Source organism: Balaenoptera ricei, chromosome 3 (genome assembly GCF_028023285.1).
Source record: "Balaenoptera ricei isolate mBalRic1 chromosome 3, mBalRic1.hap2, whole genome shotgun sequence".
NCBI classification, from domain to species: domain Eukaryota; kingdom Metazoa; phylum Chordata; class Mammalia; order Artiodactyla; family Balaenopteridae; genus Balaenoptera; species Balaenoptera ricei.
Window position 1 is genome coordinate 92,601,706 of NC_082641.1, and position 17,584 is coordinate 92,619,289.

The following is a 17,584-nucleotide window of genomic DNA, read 5'->3' on the forward strand; positions in this document are numbered from 1 at the left end:
CTAAGCTCATATCATGATGTCATCCTTATCATCTTACATGGACAATTCCTAATGGCATCAAACTTTGTGAAATGCAAGCATTTCTAGCATAAGAATTGTGCATTTGATACGTTGTTTTCTACCTGGAGTTCCCTAAAAAAATATTTAACAACCATTAAACGGGGGAACAGAAACAGTAAGCTTGTGGGCTGAACATCTCAGTAACTCTAGCCCGTGAATCAATTGGTATTACTTGGCAGTTCTATTTTCATTACCGAGACATCCCATGACTGAGCATTCAAGAACTGCCAACAGTGATCCAAATGGCTTGGCTCAGGGGAACTTGCATTCCCTGCTGGATCTGCTCCTGGATGATGGTCTGGGGTTGGAATCACCACTGCCATTTGTCCTCTGAGGCAGATGCTATTGGTATCCCACCCAGATCCTCTTTTTCTAGGCTGGAGCTCCCACCCCACTCCATTTGCTGTGGGTGTTGGCTGCTCAAAGCAGCTCACAGCTGCCTCTTTCTTTGGGCACCTGCCCCTAGCCAGTGGGAGAGCCCTTACCCACAGAAGCCAGGGAGGTTATGATGCCCCTCCAGGGAGGGTGGTCTGTAACCCGTGACTGACTGACAGGGTGTGGTATACAAGTCCAGCCCCCTTGCCTCAGGCAGAACAAACTGTGGTACAACTCGTGCTCCAGAGTTCTCCATGAGGTAAGGATGAGGCTAGACTTCTCCTGAGACAACACATTTTCTTAAAAATTTCCTTCCCCGGGCTTCCTTGGTGGCGTAGTGGTTAAGAATCCACCTGCCAATACAGGGGACACGGGTTCGAGCCCTGGTCTGGGAAGATCCCACATGCCGCGGAGCAACTAAGCCCATGCGCCACAACTACTGAGCCTGTGCTCTAGAGCCCGCGAGCCACAACTACTGAGCCCGCGTGCCACAACTACTGAAGCCCGCGTGCCTAGAGCCTGTGCTCCACAACGAGAAGCCACTGCAATGAGAAGCCCGTGTACCGCAACGGAGAGTAGCCCCCGCTCACTGCAAGTAGAGAAAGCCCACGCCCAGCAACGAAGACCCAACACAGCCAAAAGTAAATAAATAAAATAAATAAATTTATAAAAACAAAAAAAAAATTTTCCTGCCCCAATTCTGCTTCTCTCACTCCCTTACAGGTTTTCCCCGAGATTACTCTCTCACTCTGTCAACAAATTGCTTACACAAGAATCCCAGTCTCAGGTGTTGCTCCCAAAAAGCCTGTCCTAAGACATCTTTCCAAATAGGGTGAGAGAAATCTGTCCTAATGATATATTGCTACTGAGAACAACGTGGCTGAGTACCAAACACCAGTGCGAAACTCTTCAGATGCACTTAAACACCACAGGAAATGCAAGAAGCTGCCAATTGGTCAGATGTAGTTACAACAGATACAGATCTGGATACAATGTACACAGACAGACCTCTTCATTTGAACTTGAATGGAAATATCTTAAAATCCAGCAGAGTTGCAAATAGGAACTCATCATTCATGTAACAGTTACACTTATTAACCACTGGAAAATTCACCTCTGATAGCAGGTTGGCAAAGAATGCAAGTCACATGTCATGCTCACACATTTAGGTAGTAACAGAGCAACAACAGAATTTTCAGAAATGAGTGACTAAATAGTAATAATAATAATAAAATAATTGATATTGTTCATCCCAGGTAAGGTACTAGGTGTTTTATCCAAAGGCCTTGTTACTTCCACTACATAACTCTATCAACACCCAGTTAGCATAGCAAGAACCCCATTCAAGTGTGATTCATCAAAGGCACTTGTCTCTACAACTGCAAAATGGTTGGAAGATGGTGGAAAACTGCTACCATGGCTGGGGCACCTTCCTCTGAATGAAAGATCAGTCCTTGCCTTTTTGAAACAATTAAGGTAATCACCACTTCCATCTTCTAAAGGCCTTTCTCCTCATCCCAAGCATTTTCAGTCTCTTTCTTTTATGTTTCAATTAATGTACCACCTGTTTACTGGAAGCTGTGCTTTTAGCTGAACTACTAAAAGCAAGAAAGCATTAATCAAACATTAGCACTTTGTTGAAGTCATCTGTAATCTAGAAGTGGCAGACAGTGAAATCTTGACACATAACTACCTCTAACCTTCTTTTGAGAACTCTTTTGCCTAGGTTATTTACACTCTTTAGCAGGTTCCCTTCTTTCCACAGCTGGAATTCTGAGTTTTTAGGCTGCCTGTGAGATATTGAGGACACGCAGAAATTTATGTACTAATTGGTTATATGTCTCAGAGAAAGGCATATGTGCGCACTCTGTCTTAAGAATGTCAAGGTGTTGGTAATGAACTTTCACAGGCAGGGAGTTGGCAGGGCCTGTGTATCTGGGCACCGCCCCATCACAGATGCTGCTTGGAAACTTCTTCTCAAATGGAAGAAATGTCCTTCCTATGAAATAAGAGTCCCTCTGTGGGGGCTTCCCTGGTGGCGCAGTGGTTGAGAGTCTGCCTGCCAATGCAGGGGACACGGGTTTGAGCCCTGGTCTGGGAGGATCCCACATGCCGCGGAGCAACTGAGCCCGTGAGCCACAACTACTGAGCCTGCGCGTCTGGAGCCTGTGCTCCGCAACAGGAGAGGCCGCGATAGTGAGAGGCCCGCGCACCGCGATGAAGAGTGGCCCCCACTTGCCACAACTGGGGAAAGCCCTCGCACAGAAACGAAGACCCAACACAGCCAAAAATAAATAAATAAATAAATAATTAAAAAAAGAAAAACAAAAAAAGAAAAACTCTTACTTTAAAAAAAATAATAATAAAAAATAAAATAAAAAAAAAAGAGTCCCTCTGTGTGTGCTGGGGATACTATCTCAAGGGCAATGCACTAGTCTTTTCTCTCTCTCTTCAACATTCTCTCTCCTGGGGTAATCGGATCAGTGTACATGTTAGTTTCAAGATTATTCACCTTAAAACGCATTTCCCTTCCTTGATCCCAAATCACTAACTTATTGATTTCATTCTTCCCCTTCCAGCAAAACTGACAGGAAGAGTTGCCTATACATAGTGTCTCTACTTCTTTACCTTTCACTCACTCTTCCCTCTAGGGCAGGCTTGCACACCCACCTCTCCACTGAAACTGCTCTCCTTGAATCATCAATGACCTCCATGTTGATGACCCTACAAATGATAGATATTTTTCTGTCCTTGTCTCATTTGGCCTCTGGGTAGCATTTCATTGCTGAATACTCTCTCCCTCTCTCAGTAGTTTCCTGACTTCCATGCAGTGATGTGCTGGTAAACCGGCTCCAAGGAGGGGGAAAAGCCCTGATGTGTAGCATTTTCCTTTTTCCACAGTGTAAATAAATACTCCCATCATGGCCAATATCAAGCTCTCAATGGTTTAACAATGGCTCACATACCACCACTTCCATGAATGGAATCCTAACACCACTTATCCCTGGTTTTCTCCTTTAACCTCTTACCTGCTTCTTGCATTTTGTTGGTCCTTCCTCCACAATCAAAATTCTAAACGTTGATTTTCTTCAGGCTTTGGATCTGGGACCTCTTCTCTTTTCCTTTCTTTCTTCATAGAAGATCTCAACTATCCACATGGCTTTCTTTCCTTTAAAAATTTTTTAAAATTGTATTTATTTTAGGCAATAACAATGGAAATTATATTAAAATACTTCAAGAAGTTTCATGTCTGCTCCTGTCCCCATCCACCCCTACTCCTTTACCCTTCAGGTAACCCTTTTGTATTCTTCCTTGTATGTTCTTCCAGTGTTTCCTTTTGTATGTGCAAATGTATGCATATGTGTGAGTATATGTGTGTGTGTGTGTGTGTGTATGCATGTGTATTCTTATTTCTCCCCTTTCTTACACAAAAGGCAGTATCAAACATTATTCTGCCTCTTGCTTTTTTCCCTTTACTGTATATGCTAGAGCTTTTTCTATATCAGTACAGAGATATCTGCATAATTTAATAAATACTATCTATATGCTTACTACTACTAAACTTATACGTTCAGTACAGACCTCTTTTCTCAGTTATAGACTTTCCCGGTGCTTACTTGACCCTTGATATCTCAAATATTTCACACTATGTCCAAAATGAAACACTCCTTTTCACCTCCCGTGGCAGACATTACTTTGTTGGTCCACCCAATCCCCGTGACCAGGTCAGAGCATCCTTTCCCAGCTGCTGTGAGTACTGGCTGCTGATGGCTCACAGCTACCCCCTTCCCTGGAGAATTGCCTTCAGCTGAAGTGACCCACCTTGTCCTAGAAGTTATCCTCACAATCAACCACCCACTGATCCCAGTGTTAGGGAACTGTTGACCGAAACCGTCCACCTTGGCCAGACATGATGATAACCTCTTGCATGAGTTGTCTCACAACAGAAGGTCCTGATAAAGAACTCGGTGCTGCCTCTGAACATTAACCCCTCCCTCCTTTTGGGAGGGGCCGAAAGGAGGGAGGGGACGCCAGCCCATAATATGTCTTGTAAAACGAACCAGGAAGAACTTGGGAGGGGCCAAAGGGAGGAGCAAGGAGATGATGCGTCCTGCCAACCTCCCAGAAGCCCTCACGCTGGAATCCATCTTGGCTGAGAGACGTGCGTGCCACCAGGAAGAACACTGAGTCAGACCAAATATAGGCCAAGCAAGATGACTGGCCAGAGACAACCCGGAAACTAACCTCATTACCATAAAACCTGAGACTCTGAGCCACATTGCAGAGCTGGGTTCCCTTACTCTGCTGCTCTCCAGCCAGGCTCCCCTTTCCAATAATGTGTTCTGTGTGTCTCCTCGAACAATTCATTTCCAAATGTTAGACAGGAGCCCATTCTTGGGCCCTGGAAGGGGTCCTCCTTCCTGCAACACCAGGACAGCTTGTCTTAATAGGGGACAGACAACTTTGCACTCTATACTTCACTGATTTTTTTTTAAATTTAATTTTATTTTTGCCTGCGTTGGGTCTTCGTTGCTGTGCGTGGGCTTTCTCTATTTACAGTGAGCAGGGGCTACTCTTCGTTGTGGTGCGTGGGCTTCTCATTGCGGTGTCTGCACGCTATACTCAGTGTCTCTACTTCTTTACCTCTCGCTTACTCGTCACTCCAGGGCAGGCTTGCACACCCACCTCTCCACTGAAACCTCTCTTGTTGAATCATCAGTGACCTCCGGGTTGATGGCCCTACAAATGATAGATATTTTTCTGTCCTTGTCTCACTTGGCCTTTGAGTAGCATGTCATTGCTGAATACTCTCTCCCCCTCTCAGAAGTTTCCTGACTGCCTGCAGCATAAGCCCTTCTTTGTTCCAGTCTTTCCCCTTCCCTATCCTGCTTTCCTCATTCCTTTCATGCTTTTCCGGAAGAGCAATTTTCCTAATACATAAAGATCTCCTACAAATCAATAAATTCAAAAACCCAATGGTAAAATGGACAAAGTATATAACAGATTGATTATAGAAAATGTAATACAAATGGATCTTAAAACTGGAAAATATACTTAACATCATTTACAATAAAATCAACATAAAATTGTATGGATTTTTTGCTTATCAGATTGACAATGATTAATAAGTTTGATACATATTGTAATGGCAACAGTATGGGGAAATAGGCGTCCTCAGGTATTCCTGGAGGGAGTGTAAGTTGGTGCAACACTGTGGAGGGCATTTGGCACTGCAGTCAAAACTGACATCACCTACAGTGTGACCCAGCAATGTTACTTCCAGTTGTTCATAGTAGCAAAAGACTGGAAACAACTTCAGTGTCTATAAATTGGGACTGGTGATATGAATTATAGTAGTTCCATGTAATAGAATATAGTCAATAAAAAAGAATGAGAGTGTAAGGCTATATAACACAGCCAGGAATGAGGACGGTGTAAGACTGCCATACCTATATACTTCTTATGCTCTAAGCTTCCTAGCAGCCATCACCAAAAGGAAAACCTGGTCAGATCTACAGTTCATGGGCTTCATCCATAAAAGATAGTGTAGAGATTTGGAACCTGGGCTTCTGCATTGGAGATGCCTTTTATGGGCTCAGTCACTGTGAACAATAACTCTCAATGTCTCAACTTTCAATGGGGAAAATCATGGCACCTGCCTCAGCAAGTTGTTGTGAGGATTAAGGAAGGTAAGAGATGTAAGGAACGTGAAACTGTGCATGGCATATAGAAAGGCTCAATAAATATTGGCTACTAGAGTAACAAAATAATTAGTCAGTAGAAACATAACTCTAGTTGATACTACCTTCCTTATGAAGGTCCTCCATAAAGATTCTGTGAGAAAAATCACCAAAATATCCATTCATCAGCTAAAACAACAAGCTCCAAAGGAACGTTGATAACAGTGACCCTGAATCAAGACTGACAGCATCACCCTAAAGTGTAGCTCAGGCATCACATTTTTACCATGACCCAACCTGGACCAGTTCAAACATACAGCTCTGCAGGTTGTGCCTCATCTGTAGCTGGAGTGGGGTGCTTAACTTGGGATACATGGATGGACTTGGGAATGTGAATACCCCAAAACTGTAAACAATACCTTGAGCATATGGAGAGAGACTTCATAGTAGTGCTATCCAATAGAATAGAATAATATTAGAATAATGGAATTCATAATAAAATATTATGAGTATAATGTTAATGACATTCATAATTTTCAAATTTTTAAAAATTTGTAACTTTACAGTAACCACATTTTAAAAAGTAAAAAAGAAATAGGTGGGAAACTAAAATATGACACAAATGAACTTATCTATGAAACAGAAACAGACTCACAGACATAGAGAACAGACTTGTGGTTGCCAAAAGGGAGGGGAGGTAGGAGAGTGAGGGATTGGGAGTTTGGGGGTAGCAGATGCCCTATTATATATAGAATGGATAAACAACAAGGTCCTATGTATATAGCACGGGGAACTATATTCAATATTCTGTAATAAACCATAATGGAAAAGAATATTAAAAAGTATATATATGTATATACTTATATATATAACTGTATAACTGAATCACTTTGCTGTACAGCAGAAACTAATACAACACTGTAAATCAACTATACTTCAATAAAATAAACAAAAAAAGAAACAGGTGAAATTACTTTTATTTATCCAATACACCCCAGTATTATTTCAACATGTAATAAATATAAACTACTACTTAGAGATCAGTTACATTCTTTTCTTCATAGTAAGTCTTCAGAATCTGATGTGTGTTACATATATGCAGCCCATCACAATTGGGACAGGACATTTCAAGTACTCAATAGCCACATGTGGCTGCTGCATTGGACAGCTCAGGGCTACAACTTTTATCACATTCATTAAGAACCAATGATCAGGGCTTCCCTGGTGGTGCAGTGGTTAAGAATCCACCTGCCAATGCAGGGGACACGGGTTTGGGCCCTGGTCTGGAAAGATCCCAAGTGCCGCGGAGCAACTAAAGCCCGTGCGCTGCAACTACTGAGCCTGCGAGCCACAACTACTGAAGCCCACGTGCCACAACTACTGAAGCCCGCACGACTAGAGCCTGTGCTCCAAAACAAGAGAAGCCACCGCAATGAGAAGCCCGCATACCACAATGAAGAGTAGCCCCTGCCCGCTGCAACTAGAGAAAGCCCGCAGGCAGCAACAAAGCCCCAACGCAGCCAAAAAAAAAAAAAAGAACCAATGATCAGGATGAATGGACTTAATGAAATTCTATATATTATTGCTTTTTTTATTAACTGAATGCTCATTTTTTAAAACTGAAATCCTATATGAAAATAGAATCATCTGTAATTCCGCAGGTAGGTAATTGTGGTTGACATTAAACAATAAATTTTAAACATGAGCTTGGTTAGAATATTCAAACTGTAGAGAAATTGTTAACAGTTCTGTTTACTCTTCCAAAATATTTTCTGTGAATACATAAACACTGATAATTACATAATATATTTTATTTACAAGAAAATGATCATTATACTATTCACCCTGTCCTGTACATTGGTTTTTCAGTTAATAATATATCTTGAAGGATTTTCCATATTAGAATATGACATATCAATTCATGTTTGTTTCACACAGTTGTACGGTATTTGATTATATCAATGTACAAGAATTTATTTAACCAATCTCCTTTGGATGGTCCTTTAAGCTATTTCCACTTTTTAATCTTTTTTTGTTTGGCTGTTACAGACACTCCTGCAATGATTATGCTTATTTATATCCTGTTCATGTCCTTATTTAGTTGGTGTACATACCTTTGCAAGGGGTTCTAGAAATACATTTAAAATTTTGATTGATTTGCCAAATTTCTCCCCAGAAAGTCACTCAAGTTTATATCCTTAAGAAATGTAATATCTGTATGCCCTAACCATTTACTGAGTTTTATACATTTTTTTCACTTTGCAAATCTACGTAATAATGATATCTCTGTTTTGTTTCGATTTGCATTTCTGTAATTGAGTGAGGTTCTTTTACGTTTTTGGCCCTTTGCTTTTTTTTTTCTGATACCCTATTATATATGTTAAATAGTTTTATACAGCTTGCCTATTGTATTAATTTTCTTCATGAATCCTTTTTCTTTCTTTCTTTTTTTAACATCTTTATTGGAGTATAATTGCTTTACAATGGTGTGCTAGTTTCTGCTTTATAACAAAGTGAATCAGTTATACATATACATATGTTCCCATATCTCTTCCCTCTTGCATCTCCCTCCCTCCCGCCCTCCCTATCCCACCCCTCTAGGTGGTCACAAAGCCCCGAGCTGATCTCCCTGTGCTATGCAGCTGCTTCCCACTAGCTATCTATTTTACGTTTGGTAGTGTATATATGTCCATGCCACTCTCTCTCTTTGTCACATCTTACCCTTCCCCCTCCCCGTATCCTCAAGTCCATTCTCTAGTAGGTCTGTGTCTTTATTCCCGTCTTGCCACTAGGTTCTTCATGACCTTTTTTTTTTTTTTTCTCCTTAGAATGAATCCTTTTTCTGTCACGTGAGAAATTTTTTTCCTTTAATCTGTCATTTGTCTTTTTACTTTGTTTATGGAAGGTTTTTTTTTTGCCTTATTTAACTTTTCATTGCTATGTGATCAGATTTATCAATCTTTTCCTTTATGCCTTTTCTCTTCAGCAGACATTTAGTTGGACATTTTCCAGATGTGTTTACTATAGAAACATAAAGCAAAGAAGTTCACAGCAGAAATTTGAAAAATGTAGGAAGGGGGATATAAGAGAAAAAGTAAGCATTGATATTCCCATTATTAGAAAATAATCCTGTTTTTTTGTATCTAGTTTTTTAATGCATCAATTTTTCTTGATGATGAGTGAACTGGATGCAGACTTTCCAGGTTTACAACGAGGCATGGTAGAATAATATTTTTAAAGTATTAATGTAATGTAATATTAATTAATGTAAATAGTTTAATACATTTAATTAAAACTTATTAAATAAACTTTAATAAATTTAATTAAAATTAATATATGTTTAAAGATTACTGGGTTTTGCCCCTAGTCTGTCCCCACACTTTGAGCCAGCATTTCTCCTATTTACTCTGACAGATGAAGATCCCATGGGCTGGGAATGAGGGAGAAGAGGGGAAACACTGCTGTGTGTCTCTAAGGGTCAGTCCTGTGCTGGCCCCTCTCTGGGCTAATGGGAATGGGGGGCGGTGCTCAAGGGCTGAGAGTCTGACTTTTCTTCCCGGGGCGGGGGTCCCAGGAAAATGATGAAGGTCTGAGATTGTCTCACACTTTGCCCTAGTGTGCAAGTCAGGAAGAAGAAATCTCAGCATAGCAGGTTAGTCCTGAGTCTCCCGCAGCCCAGAGTGGCCCGGAGTACATCCATGCTTGTCTGAGATGGGTACAGAAGTACCTCAAGGAGGCCTGGCAGACTAACAGATGCTTCGTATTGGGAAGAGGGGGTCCAAGAACAGATGTCAGCACTGTCCTTATATCAAAGGCCAGATGGGAACTCAGTTGCCTCCGTGGATGCCAGCGGGGAGAGAGGCTGACAATTGGCGACTTCGAGGAACAAGGACACAGCAGAGGATGCCAGCATGGACAGATGATAATCAAGGACCAGATGAGCCCCCTCTGTGTCCAGATGTTCTATCAGTCTCCCTCCAACTCCCCAGGGCAAAGGCGGGAGGGAAGGAGTAAAACCCTGAATGGATCAAGTTTACCTGGAATCGATTTGTTTCTAGTTCTGCCATCAAGAATCAATAGAATGGGGTCTCAAGACAGAAAGGAGAGTCAGTTATGGAAATATAGGTTTTCACATTTTTGCATACCTGAATTTTATGGTCAGAAATATTATAATCACTACAAAGATAGGGCCGAACTGAGACACCAGAAAAGGCCTTTGATAAAAGCATCACTGGAAACATTTTCCACTCTGGAAAAAAAAAAAGCCTCAGTCTTAGAAGGGATTCTAGACCATAGAAAAGTTTACAGAGAGAAGGAGAGGAGTGGGATGATTTCTCTTTGCTGTGTGGATGAGAGTTTTGGTGACACTTGCAACAGTTGACAGAAAAATGTAGTAGAATGGCAATATGTCACTCTATGGACTTTATCTTGATGCTCTCGGAAGCACAGGTCTGTAGTTTGCATTCAAGATTCACAGTATTATAATGAATCTACAGGAGGAAAGAGGTATTTGTAAATTCCTAATGTTCTGGTAATTCCCACTTCTGCTCAGAGACCCAGATTACTCAACAGTATAGAGTTTAGAAGGTAGAAGCGGTGGCTGTATTCTTATCCCCAAACAGATGTATTCATTAAAAGCAGAGGTTCTCAACCCTGGCTGCTCATTAGAATCATCCAAGATGCTTTTAAAAATGTTGATCTTGGGACTCGCCACCTCCAAAATTCTAGTTTAATCAGTCTGAAGTAGTTTGCCATTGTGGGATGCTAGAAAACCAGGGAGGAAGGGAAACTTGACTTTGCTTTGCTGAGCACCAGCAGCCTGGATCTTCCTATGGAAAATACTGCTGGTTGTCCCCTTATATCAGTAAGAGATCTTCCAATTTTTAGTCGATTCGTGGTTAGGTTACCTAAGACAAAGGCTGTATTTTGCAATGTCTTTGCATCAAGGTCTGGCCACTTGATTAAGTTATTCTGCCTCCTCTCACCTTTTTCACTAAGAATTTAGGACGTGTTTGGCTACGAGTAGCAGAAAATCCAGCTCGTGGTGGTTTAACAATAGGGTTCATTTTTCTCCCATAACAGTAGGTCTGAAGGTTGGCAGCCCAGGGCTGAAGAAGCAGCTCAAAGATGTCAAGTCCCAGGCTCTTCCTATATTTCCACTCTGCCATTCTTAGCATAGCGGCTTCTCACATCATGGTAGGTAACACAATGGTTGTCACAGCTCCAAGCATCAGTTTCTCTAAGACAGGAAGATGATGGGAGGGACAGTTCCAGCTATTTCTATCCTTTTTGTTATTAAGAGAAGCAACTGCTTTCATAGAATTCCTTAGCAGACTTCCATATATATCTCATTGGCTAGAACTGTGACCCCTGGCCATTCCCAGGAACAAGAGAGGCTGCTAATCAGTATGCAGATTTTCTAGCCTCTACACTAGGAGGGAGAAGGGGGTGGAATGGATGTTAGGTCAGCCAGCCAACAGGATCCACCCATCGTATTCACCTATGACATCTAATTAGTCATCATTTCTGCTCACTTCATCTTATGGAGTTGCTCTTGAATCTCTATTGTCACTTCCCTAAGTCAAAACCACATTATCTATAGCCTCCACTTTGGCAAAAACCCTCCAAACAGTCTTTATTTGTAATATGCATTTGCTGTAGTGTTTGAGAATATTCAATTTTGCTATAAAAGACAAAACAGACAAATTGGATGCATGCAAGTCTTAAGAAGTATGAAGTATTGATAGTAAGTGAACGAAGAGATTTTGAAATATAGGCAAAACTCATAGGATGTTTAAGAATAGAGAATGATTATGAATGGATAAAGAAGATTTGGTAAATATATACAATGGAATATTACTCAGGTATAAAAAAGAATGAAATAATGTCATTTGCAGCAACATGGATGGACCTAGAGATTATCATACTAAGTGAAATAAGCCAGACAGAGAAAGACAAATACCCTATGATATTGCTTTTTTGTGGAATCTTAAAAAAAAATGATACAAATAAACTTATTTATAAAACAGAAATAGATCCACAGACACAGAAAACAAACTTATGGTTACCAAAGGGGAAAGGGGCGGGAGGAGAGATAAATTAGGAGGTTGGGATTAACAAAGTACTATATATAAAATAGATAACCAACAAGGACCTACTCTATAGCACAGGGAACTATACTCAATATTTTGTAATAAGCTATAAGGGAAAGACTGAAAAAGAATAGATAGATATACTATCTGGATCACTGTGCTGTACACCTGAAACTAACATGACATTGTAAATCAACTATATTTCATTTTAAAAAAATAGAGAATGATTAAACAAGTAGCATGGGAGACTTAGGTAGAATTCATATGATGTGTTCAAAATAGGTAGTCAGTTATTAACTTATGGGACATGCAGAGGATACATGGAATAAGTAGAAAATATGATATAACAAACGAGAGATGCTTATAGATGGAAAGGGATGACTGTGCTGTCACTGGGGTGACAGTGATCTGTCACTCCTAGTCAGTCACCCAATGGTGATACCCAGTATGATTATGATTCCCGACTGGCCCCGCGTGTGCTCTGCCTAAGAAGTGCAGGTAAAACTTGTAGCTGTTCAGCAGGCTATTTGGAAAGCTGCAGCTGTGGCCTGCGTACTTGCCCTGTTCCCCTTAAACAGAACAAGTGTGTCTTTGGCCTCAGGTACCTTCCCTCTTGGGCCCCTTGCTCCAACCTCAACTCTGGTCCTCATAACCACGCCATCAGTGGAAGAGGCTGATGTGAGGGGAGGGGTGGGGGGAGGAGGACTTACAAACACGACCCAACTAGCATGGTCCTTTCACCTGCTTGCCGCCTATCCTGACTGTTAACATACCTCCTTTCTTGCCCCCTTGCTTCTCACCGTGTGTTATGGATTGAGTTAAGGAGCTGTGTGGTTTGAGCATTTTCATTTGTACAGTGAGCTTTTCTGTTGGCTGGGAGAGCTCTCCTGGTTGTGTATTTGGAGGCTACATTGCATCAAAGTCCTTTCCCACATGACACTATTCCTCTGTGTTTGCCACTTCAACACACCCTCCATACACTACCACAGAGTAATCTTCAAAAATTGCAAATCTGATCAGGGTTAACCCCTTTTTACAACCTTTAAGTGTCTCACCACTGCCAACAAAGGTACCGTCAATCTCTCTAGCATGGTGTTAAGGACTGGACTCTCCAAGAAGCAGAATCTGACTTGCAGGTTAGCGTGCAGGAAATGTATTAGGAATTGCTCTTGGGAGCCTTTTATATGTCCGACCACCTAACATCAACAAGTTATAGGGTGTGGTGGCCCCTGGGGCTGTGACCCCGGGTGAGTAACAGCTATAGACTGAGTCCTTCAGTGCTGGAGGGGGTGTCCGGGCAGCACAACCCAGTCCGAGAATGCTTTACAGGACTGGTCACTGCCTATCTTTCCGTCTCATCCCTTACTTTTTTTTCTTCTTTAAACGCAAAGTCACTAGAACTAGTTGCATTGTACAAACATACCATGCTGCTTCTTCCTCCATGCCTTATCTTTGCTCCTCCTGCCAACCCAGATCCACAGCTTCTCGGATGATACCTCTTACCCAAACCACGCACAGGCATCTGCAGGTTAGGCTGGCCCTGCTCCAATCCCCTTTCTCGGTCTGGTGTTCACGTGCAGCTCTGAACTGGCTGATTGTGAAAAGAAGGGTTCCAAAGCCCTTGAATGAGGCACAGGTGATGAGTGCTGGGGCCGGAGGGATCGAAGGCAAATCATGCGCCACATTCTAAAATATCTCCTCTCGCCAAACATGCCCCTTCCCTCCCACCCTCCCCCGCCACCCCAAATCCTGTAATGAGAAACCTGGATTCATTTTTTAACAGAAAACTGCAAGCTACAGCTCTAAATTGTACTTTAAAATTTTAATAGTAGGCTAAATTGAAAAACACATAGGGAGCATTTTGAAGATGCCCTGCAGCTGGATTTGTTTTATGCTAGAGCAATTTTGCTGCCTGGCTGCTTCCTGCTGAAAGCAAAGAGGATGTGCTGAAATGCTGCCACTGTAAACAAAACTAGATCAGGCAGAAGCCTCTCTCTTGCACTGACAGACCTACCTTGTAAGTTGCTGGCAGTGATGCTATTTGACAGACATGGTGCTAGGAAGCAAGTGGCTTCCAAAATAAAATTGAAAGGGAGGAATTCCTCAACACAAGCTTGAAAAATGTCAGCACCGGAAGGGACTTCAGAAATCATGTCGTCCAGCTTCCGTAATTAATAAGAGAGGAAAATGAGGCTTAGGAAGGTTAAGGTACTTTATCCTAAGCCACACAGCTTATGAGTGGCAGCCTGAACTAAAACCCAGGTTTCCTGGCTCCCAGTCTAATCGTTATTCTGCTACATTGTATTCATTACTTTTCCTTAGTGTTTTTACTTTTGCCATTGTGCATTTCAGAGGACCATATGTAATTCCCATGATCAAAGTAACTGACTGCATGTGGAATGGCTATTGGTTGTGTCACTGGGAGGAACAGTTAACAGATTCACTAATTGGACTTCTGTGCTCATTTCTCTCCTCAAGGATAATTAATTGTTTAATTAAGGCATTTTGCCTTGATCATAAATGCAATCACATTTGATGAATCTTGACTTTGTGCTCTGAGGATCCAACATATGTATGAAGTGTTTTCATTAGAACTTAGGAAAACTAAACAACAATTAGCTTTGAGATATTTAAAGTTTAACCAAGAGCAAATTCATAAATTTTAGAATTATTCTCTATTCTGTATATTAATTTACACATGCATGAAAAACCATAAGGGAGTTGAATCGTGGAAATCATGATTTACTATTTCCTTATGCTTTTTGGGGGTGGGTAAAGCCTCCAACCTGCCATTGAGTTAAAGCAATTTGTTTGGCATTTAATACTTCCTTGTGTTCCTATGACACCTTTTCCTCCCTGAAGCTCAAAGTACTTAATATATATCAGCTCAGGAATCCTCACCACAGTACAGCCAGAGGAGTAGGCAGCAAGTATAATCCTCTTGATACACAAGGCCTAGAGTCTGTTTGGAAATCCAATGTACCACTGACTTGTATGCTAAATGCATTACCAGAGTATTTGCGCACTGATAGGAAATTACTGTCCAATCTATATGTGGCTAGTTATTTGCTTCTGGGCATCTTTTCAATTGAGAAAAGAGAAAATAAGAAGAAGAGAGTATATTGCTGAGTTTAAAAACACCAAATTGCAAACTACACGGATTAACATAGGCTTGATTTTCTAAGGATGGTCTCAGCTATCGTTGAAAGAACAGCAGAATGACTGAATATATGGAATAAACCAATAATAACAATAATGCTTATAATTTACTGAGTTCCTACTCTGCCTCAGATGCAGAGGTGAGTATTTTACATATGTTCTTCTAATCCCCAAAGCAAGACTGCAAGACAGGCCTAATTATCCCTATTTTTCAGAGAAGCAAGGTGCAGTTATGAGAATTTAAGGTGTATCATCCAAAGTGGTGGCACCAGTTAAAGGGACTCTAGGCCAGACTCACTATTCAGAAATATTTCTTCTCCTTTTCCCCAGTTTTCTGCCCTGCACCCCTCCCTCTCTTTATTCATTCAACAAACATTTACTGAGCACATACTGTGTGAGGCAGGTACCAGGCATTGAGAATACGGTTGTGAACAAAGCAGTCAGAGTTCCTGCCCTCATGGAGCTTGGCTTCTAGGCTGAAGTCTGGATTTCTACAAGAAAGTGGTAAGAAACAAACAGAATAGAGTTAGATGTGAGGCAACACCTGGCAAAGAGCACAAAAGACACCCATAAAAGATGGAGATTGTCTAACCAAACACTGATCTCAGAGTTGGAAAGTGTTATCCTTTCGCTTCTTCTCTTTAGAGATTTTATTTTGGTCATTTTGTATAAACCCAGCACCAAGCACCTTATTGTGGAAAGGAGGAGTAATATAGTTTGTAAAAAAATGGCAAGACTGTTAGCTGGAATGGCTTCAACATGGAAACTTGAAGAACACTCAAGGTTTAGGTGAAATATTCCCATCGAATAATTTGTACCTAGAATGGTGGAGCTAAGGTGATAACCTGCCAAGTCTCTTCAACGTGACCCATGTTTCACCTACCCATTCCACAAGCCCCTTTCTTTGTCAGCTGACATCTCCTTCATCCTCTACCTCATCTCCTAGTGGGTTGAACAGTTTCTTCCCAAAATTCATGTCTACCCATCACAACTCTCCACAACCCTCTGTCATTTCTTTCTTGGAGACATTGTCTACTATGTTCAATCCACATTTCATGACCCTTTAGCTCCCACTCTGCTGCCCCACCCCCAGCTCCATGCCACCTGCGAATAACTGTAGCTTTTGCTATCTGGTAACCTCCAGAGTGTACTACATTGCTCTCTATCCCCAACCCAGGCCATCCATCCAGGGGCCCCAAATGGCCATCTCCAAAACTGGCTTCTAATTGTCTTCTCATGAGCTCGGAAATACTGCCCACAGAGCTTACTTCCCTCCTCAGAAGTGGTCCAACATGTGAAAAATCATTATGCGTAGGAATGTGTGGATTTACCCAACCCCTCTACCCCAGTAAGGGCCTTGCCCTGGCATCTGCTGCAGGAGGGCTCAGGGCAGCAGTGGGGAAACTCACACCTTACCTTGTCTGGCATTACTAGAGCAAGCAAGGCCACATGGAATAGACTCTATTCAACAGAGGAAAAGAGTCACTCACCTTTACGCCTTAATTAATCCTGGCACCAATTCCTAGCCTTCTCCAGAGAAAACATTTCCTCACCAACACAGCCTATTAGAATGTGAGCAGGAAATTTACCATCACTCCATGTACATGGAACCACATTTTTTTGTCTAAAGCTTGCATAAGCTTTCAGATGAAGTTCCTTTTTCTTAGGAAAGAACACTGTCATTGTTCTCTGGGCTGTATTGTTTTGCTGTTCCTATTATACATGTATTTGGGCCTGGAGGTTATAAATAAGATTCTGCTCTAGAGAAGAAGGGCAGGAAATAAAATTAGGAATGTCTCTGGATGCCAGGAACAAAATTGTTGTAGCAATAAGTAGATTGAACAGTAACTACTCAATGAAATGATTTTGTTTCCAAGGAGAAGGACAGAGGGCAATTTTGAGGTATAGGTTGGCAGAAAACAACCTGTTTGCAAGAAAAAAAAAATGCAAGATCCGATTCCTGATTTAATGATCCTCAAAGGGTGGGCCATGACACACAAACATTAGCATCATCTGGGAACTTGTTGCAAATGCACACTCAGGCTTCATCTTGAACCTACTGTATCAGAAACTGGGGGTGAGGACCAGCATTCTGCACTTTATAAACCTTCCTGGTGATTCTGATGCATGCTAACATGTAAGAACCTCTGGGTTTAAAAACCCTTCTTCTGTAGTTAGAATATTTAATTCAGGACACCTGGTGTAGGAAAAAGCTGA

At 41.5% G+C, this 17,584-nt stretch overlaps 1 long non-coding RNA gene across 2 annotated transcripts in view; it reads right to left on the reverse strand.

The window, feature by feature from the left end:
- Positions 1-17,584, reverse strand: part of LOC132362431 (uncharacterized) — a 95,641-nt gene that overhangs the window by 74,690 nt on the left and 3,367 nt on the right. For both annotated transcript variants that reach the window (XR_009502373.1, XR_009502372.1), the window contains exons 2-3: positions 15,759-15,858; positions 3,465-3,604 (exon numbers count right to left, since the gene is read on the reverse strand). This is a non-coding gene — a long non-coding RNA (uncharacterized LOC132362431). The remainder of the gene's footprint in view (positions 1-3,464; positions 3,605-15,758; positions 15,859-17,584) is intronic.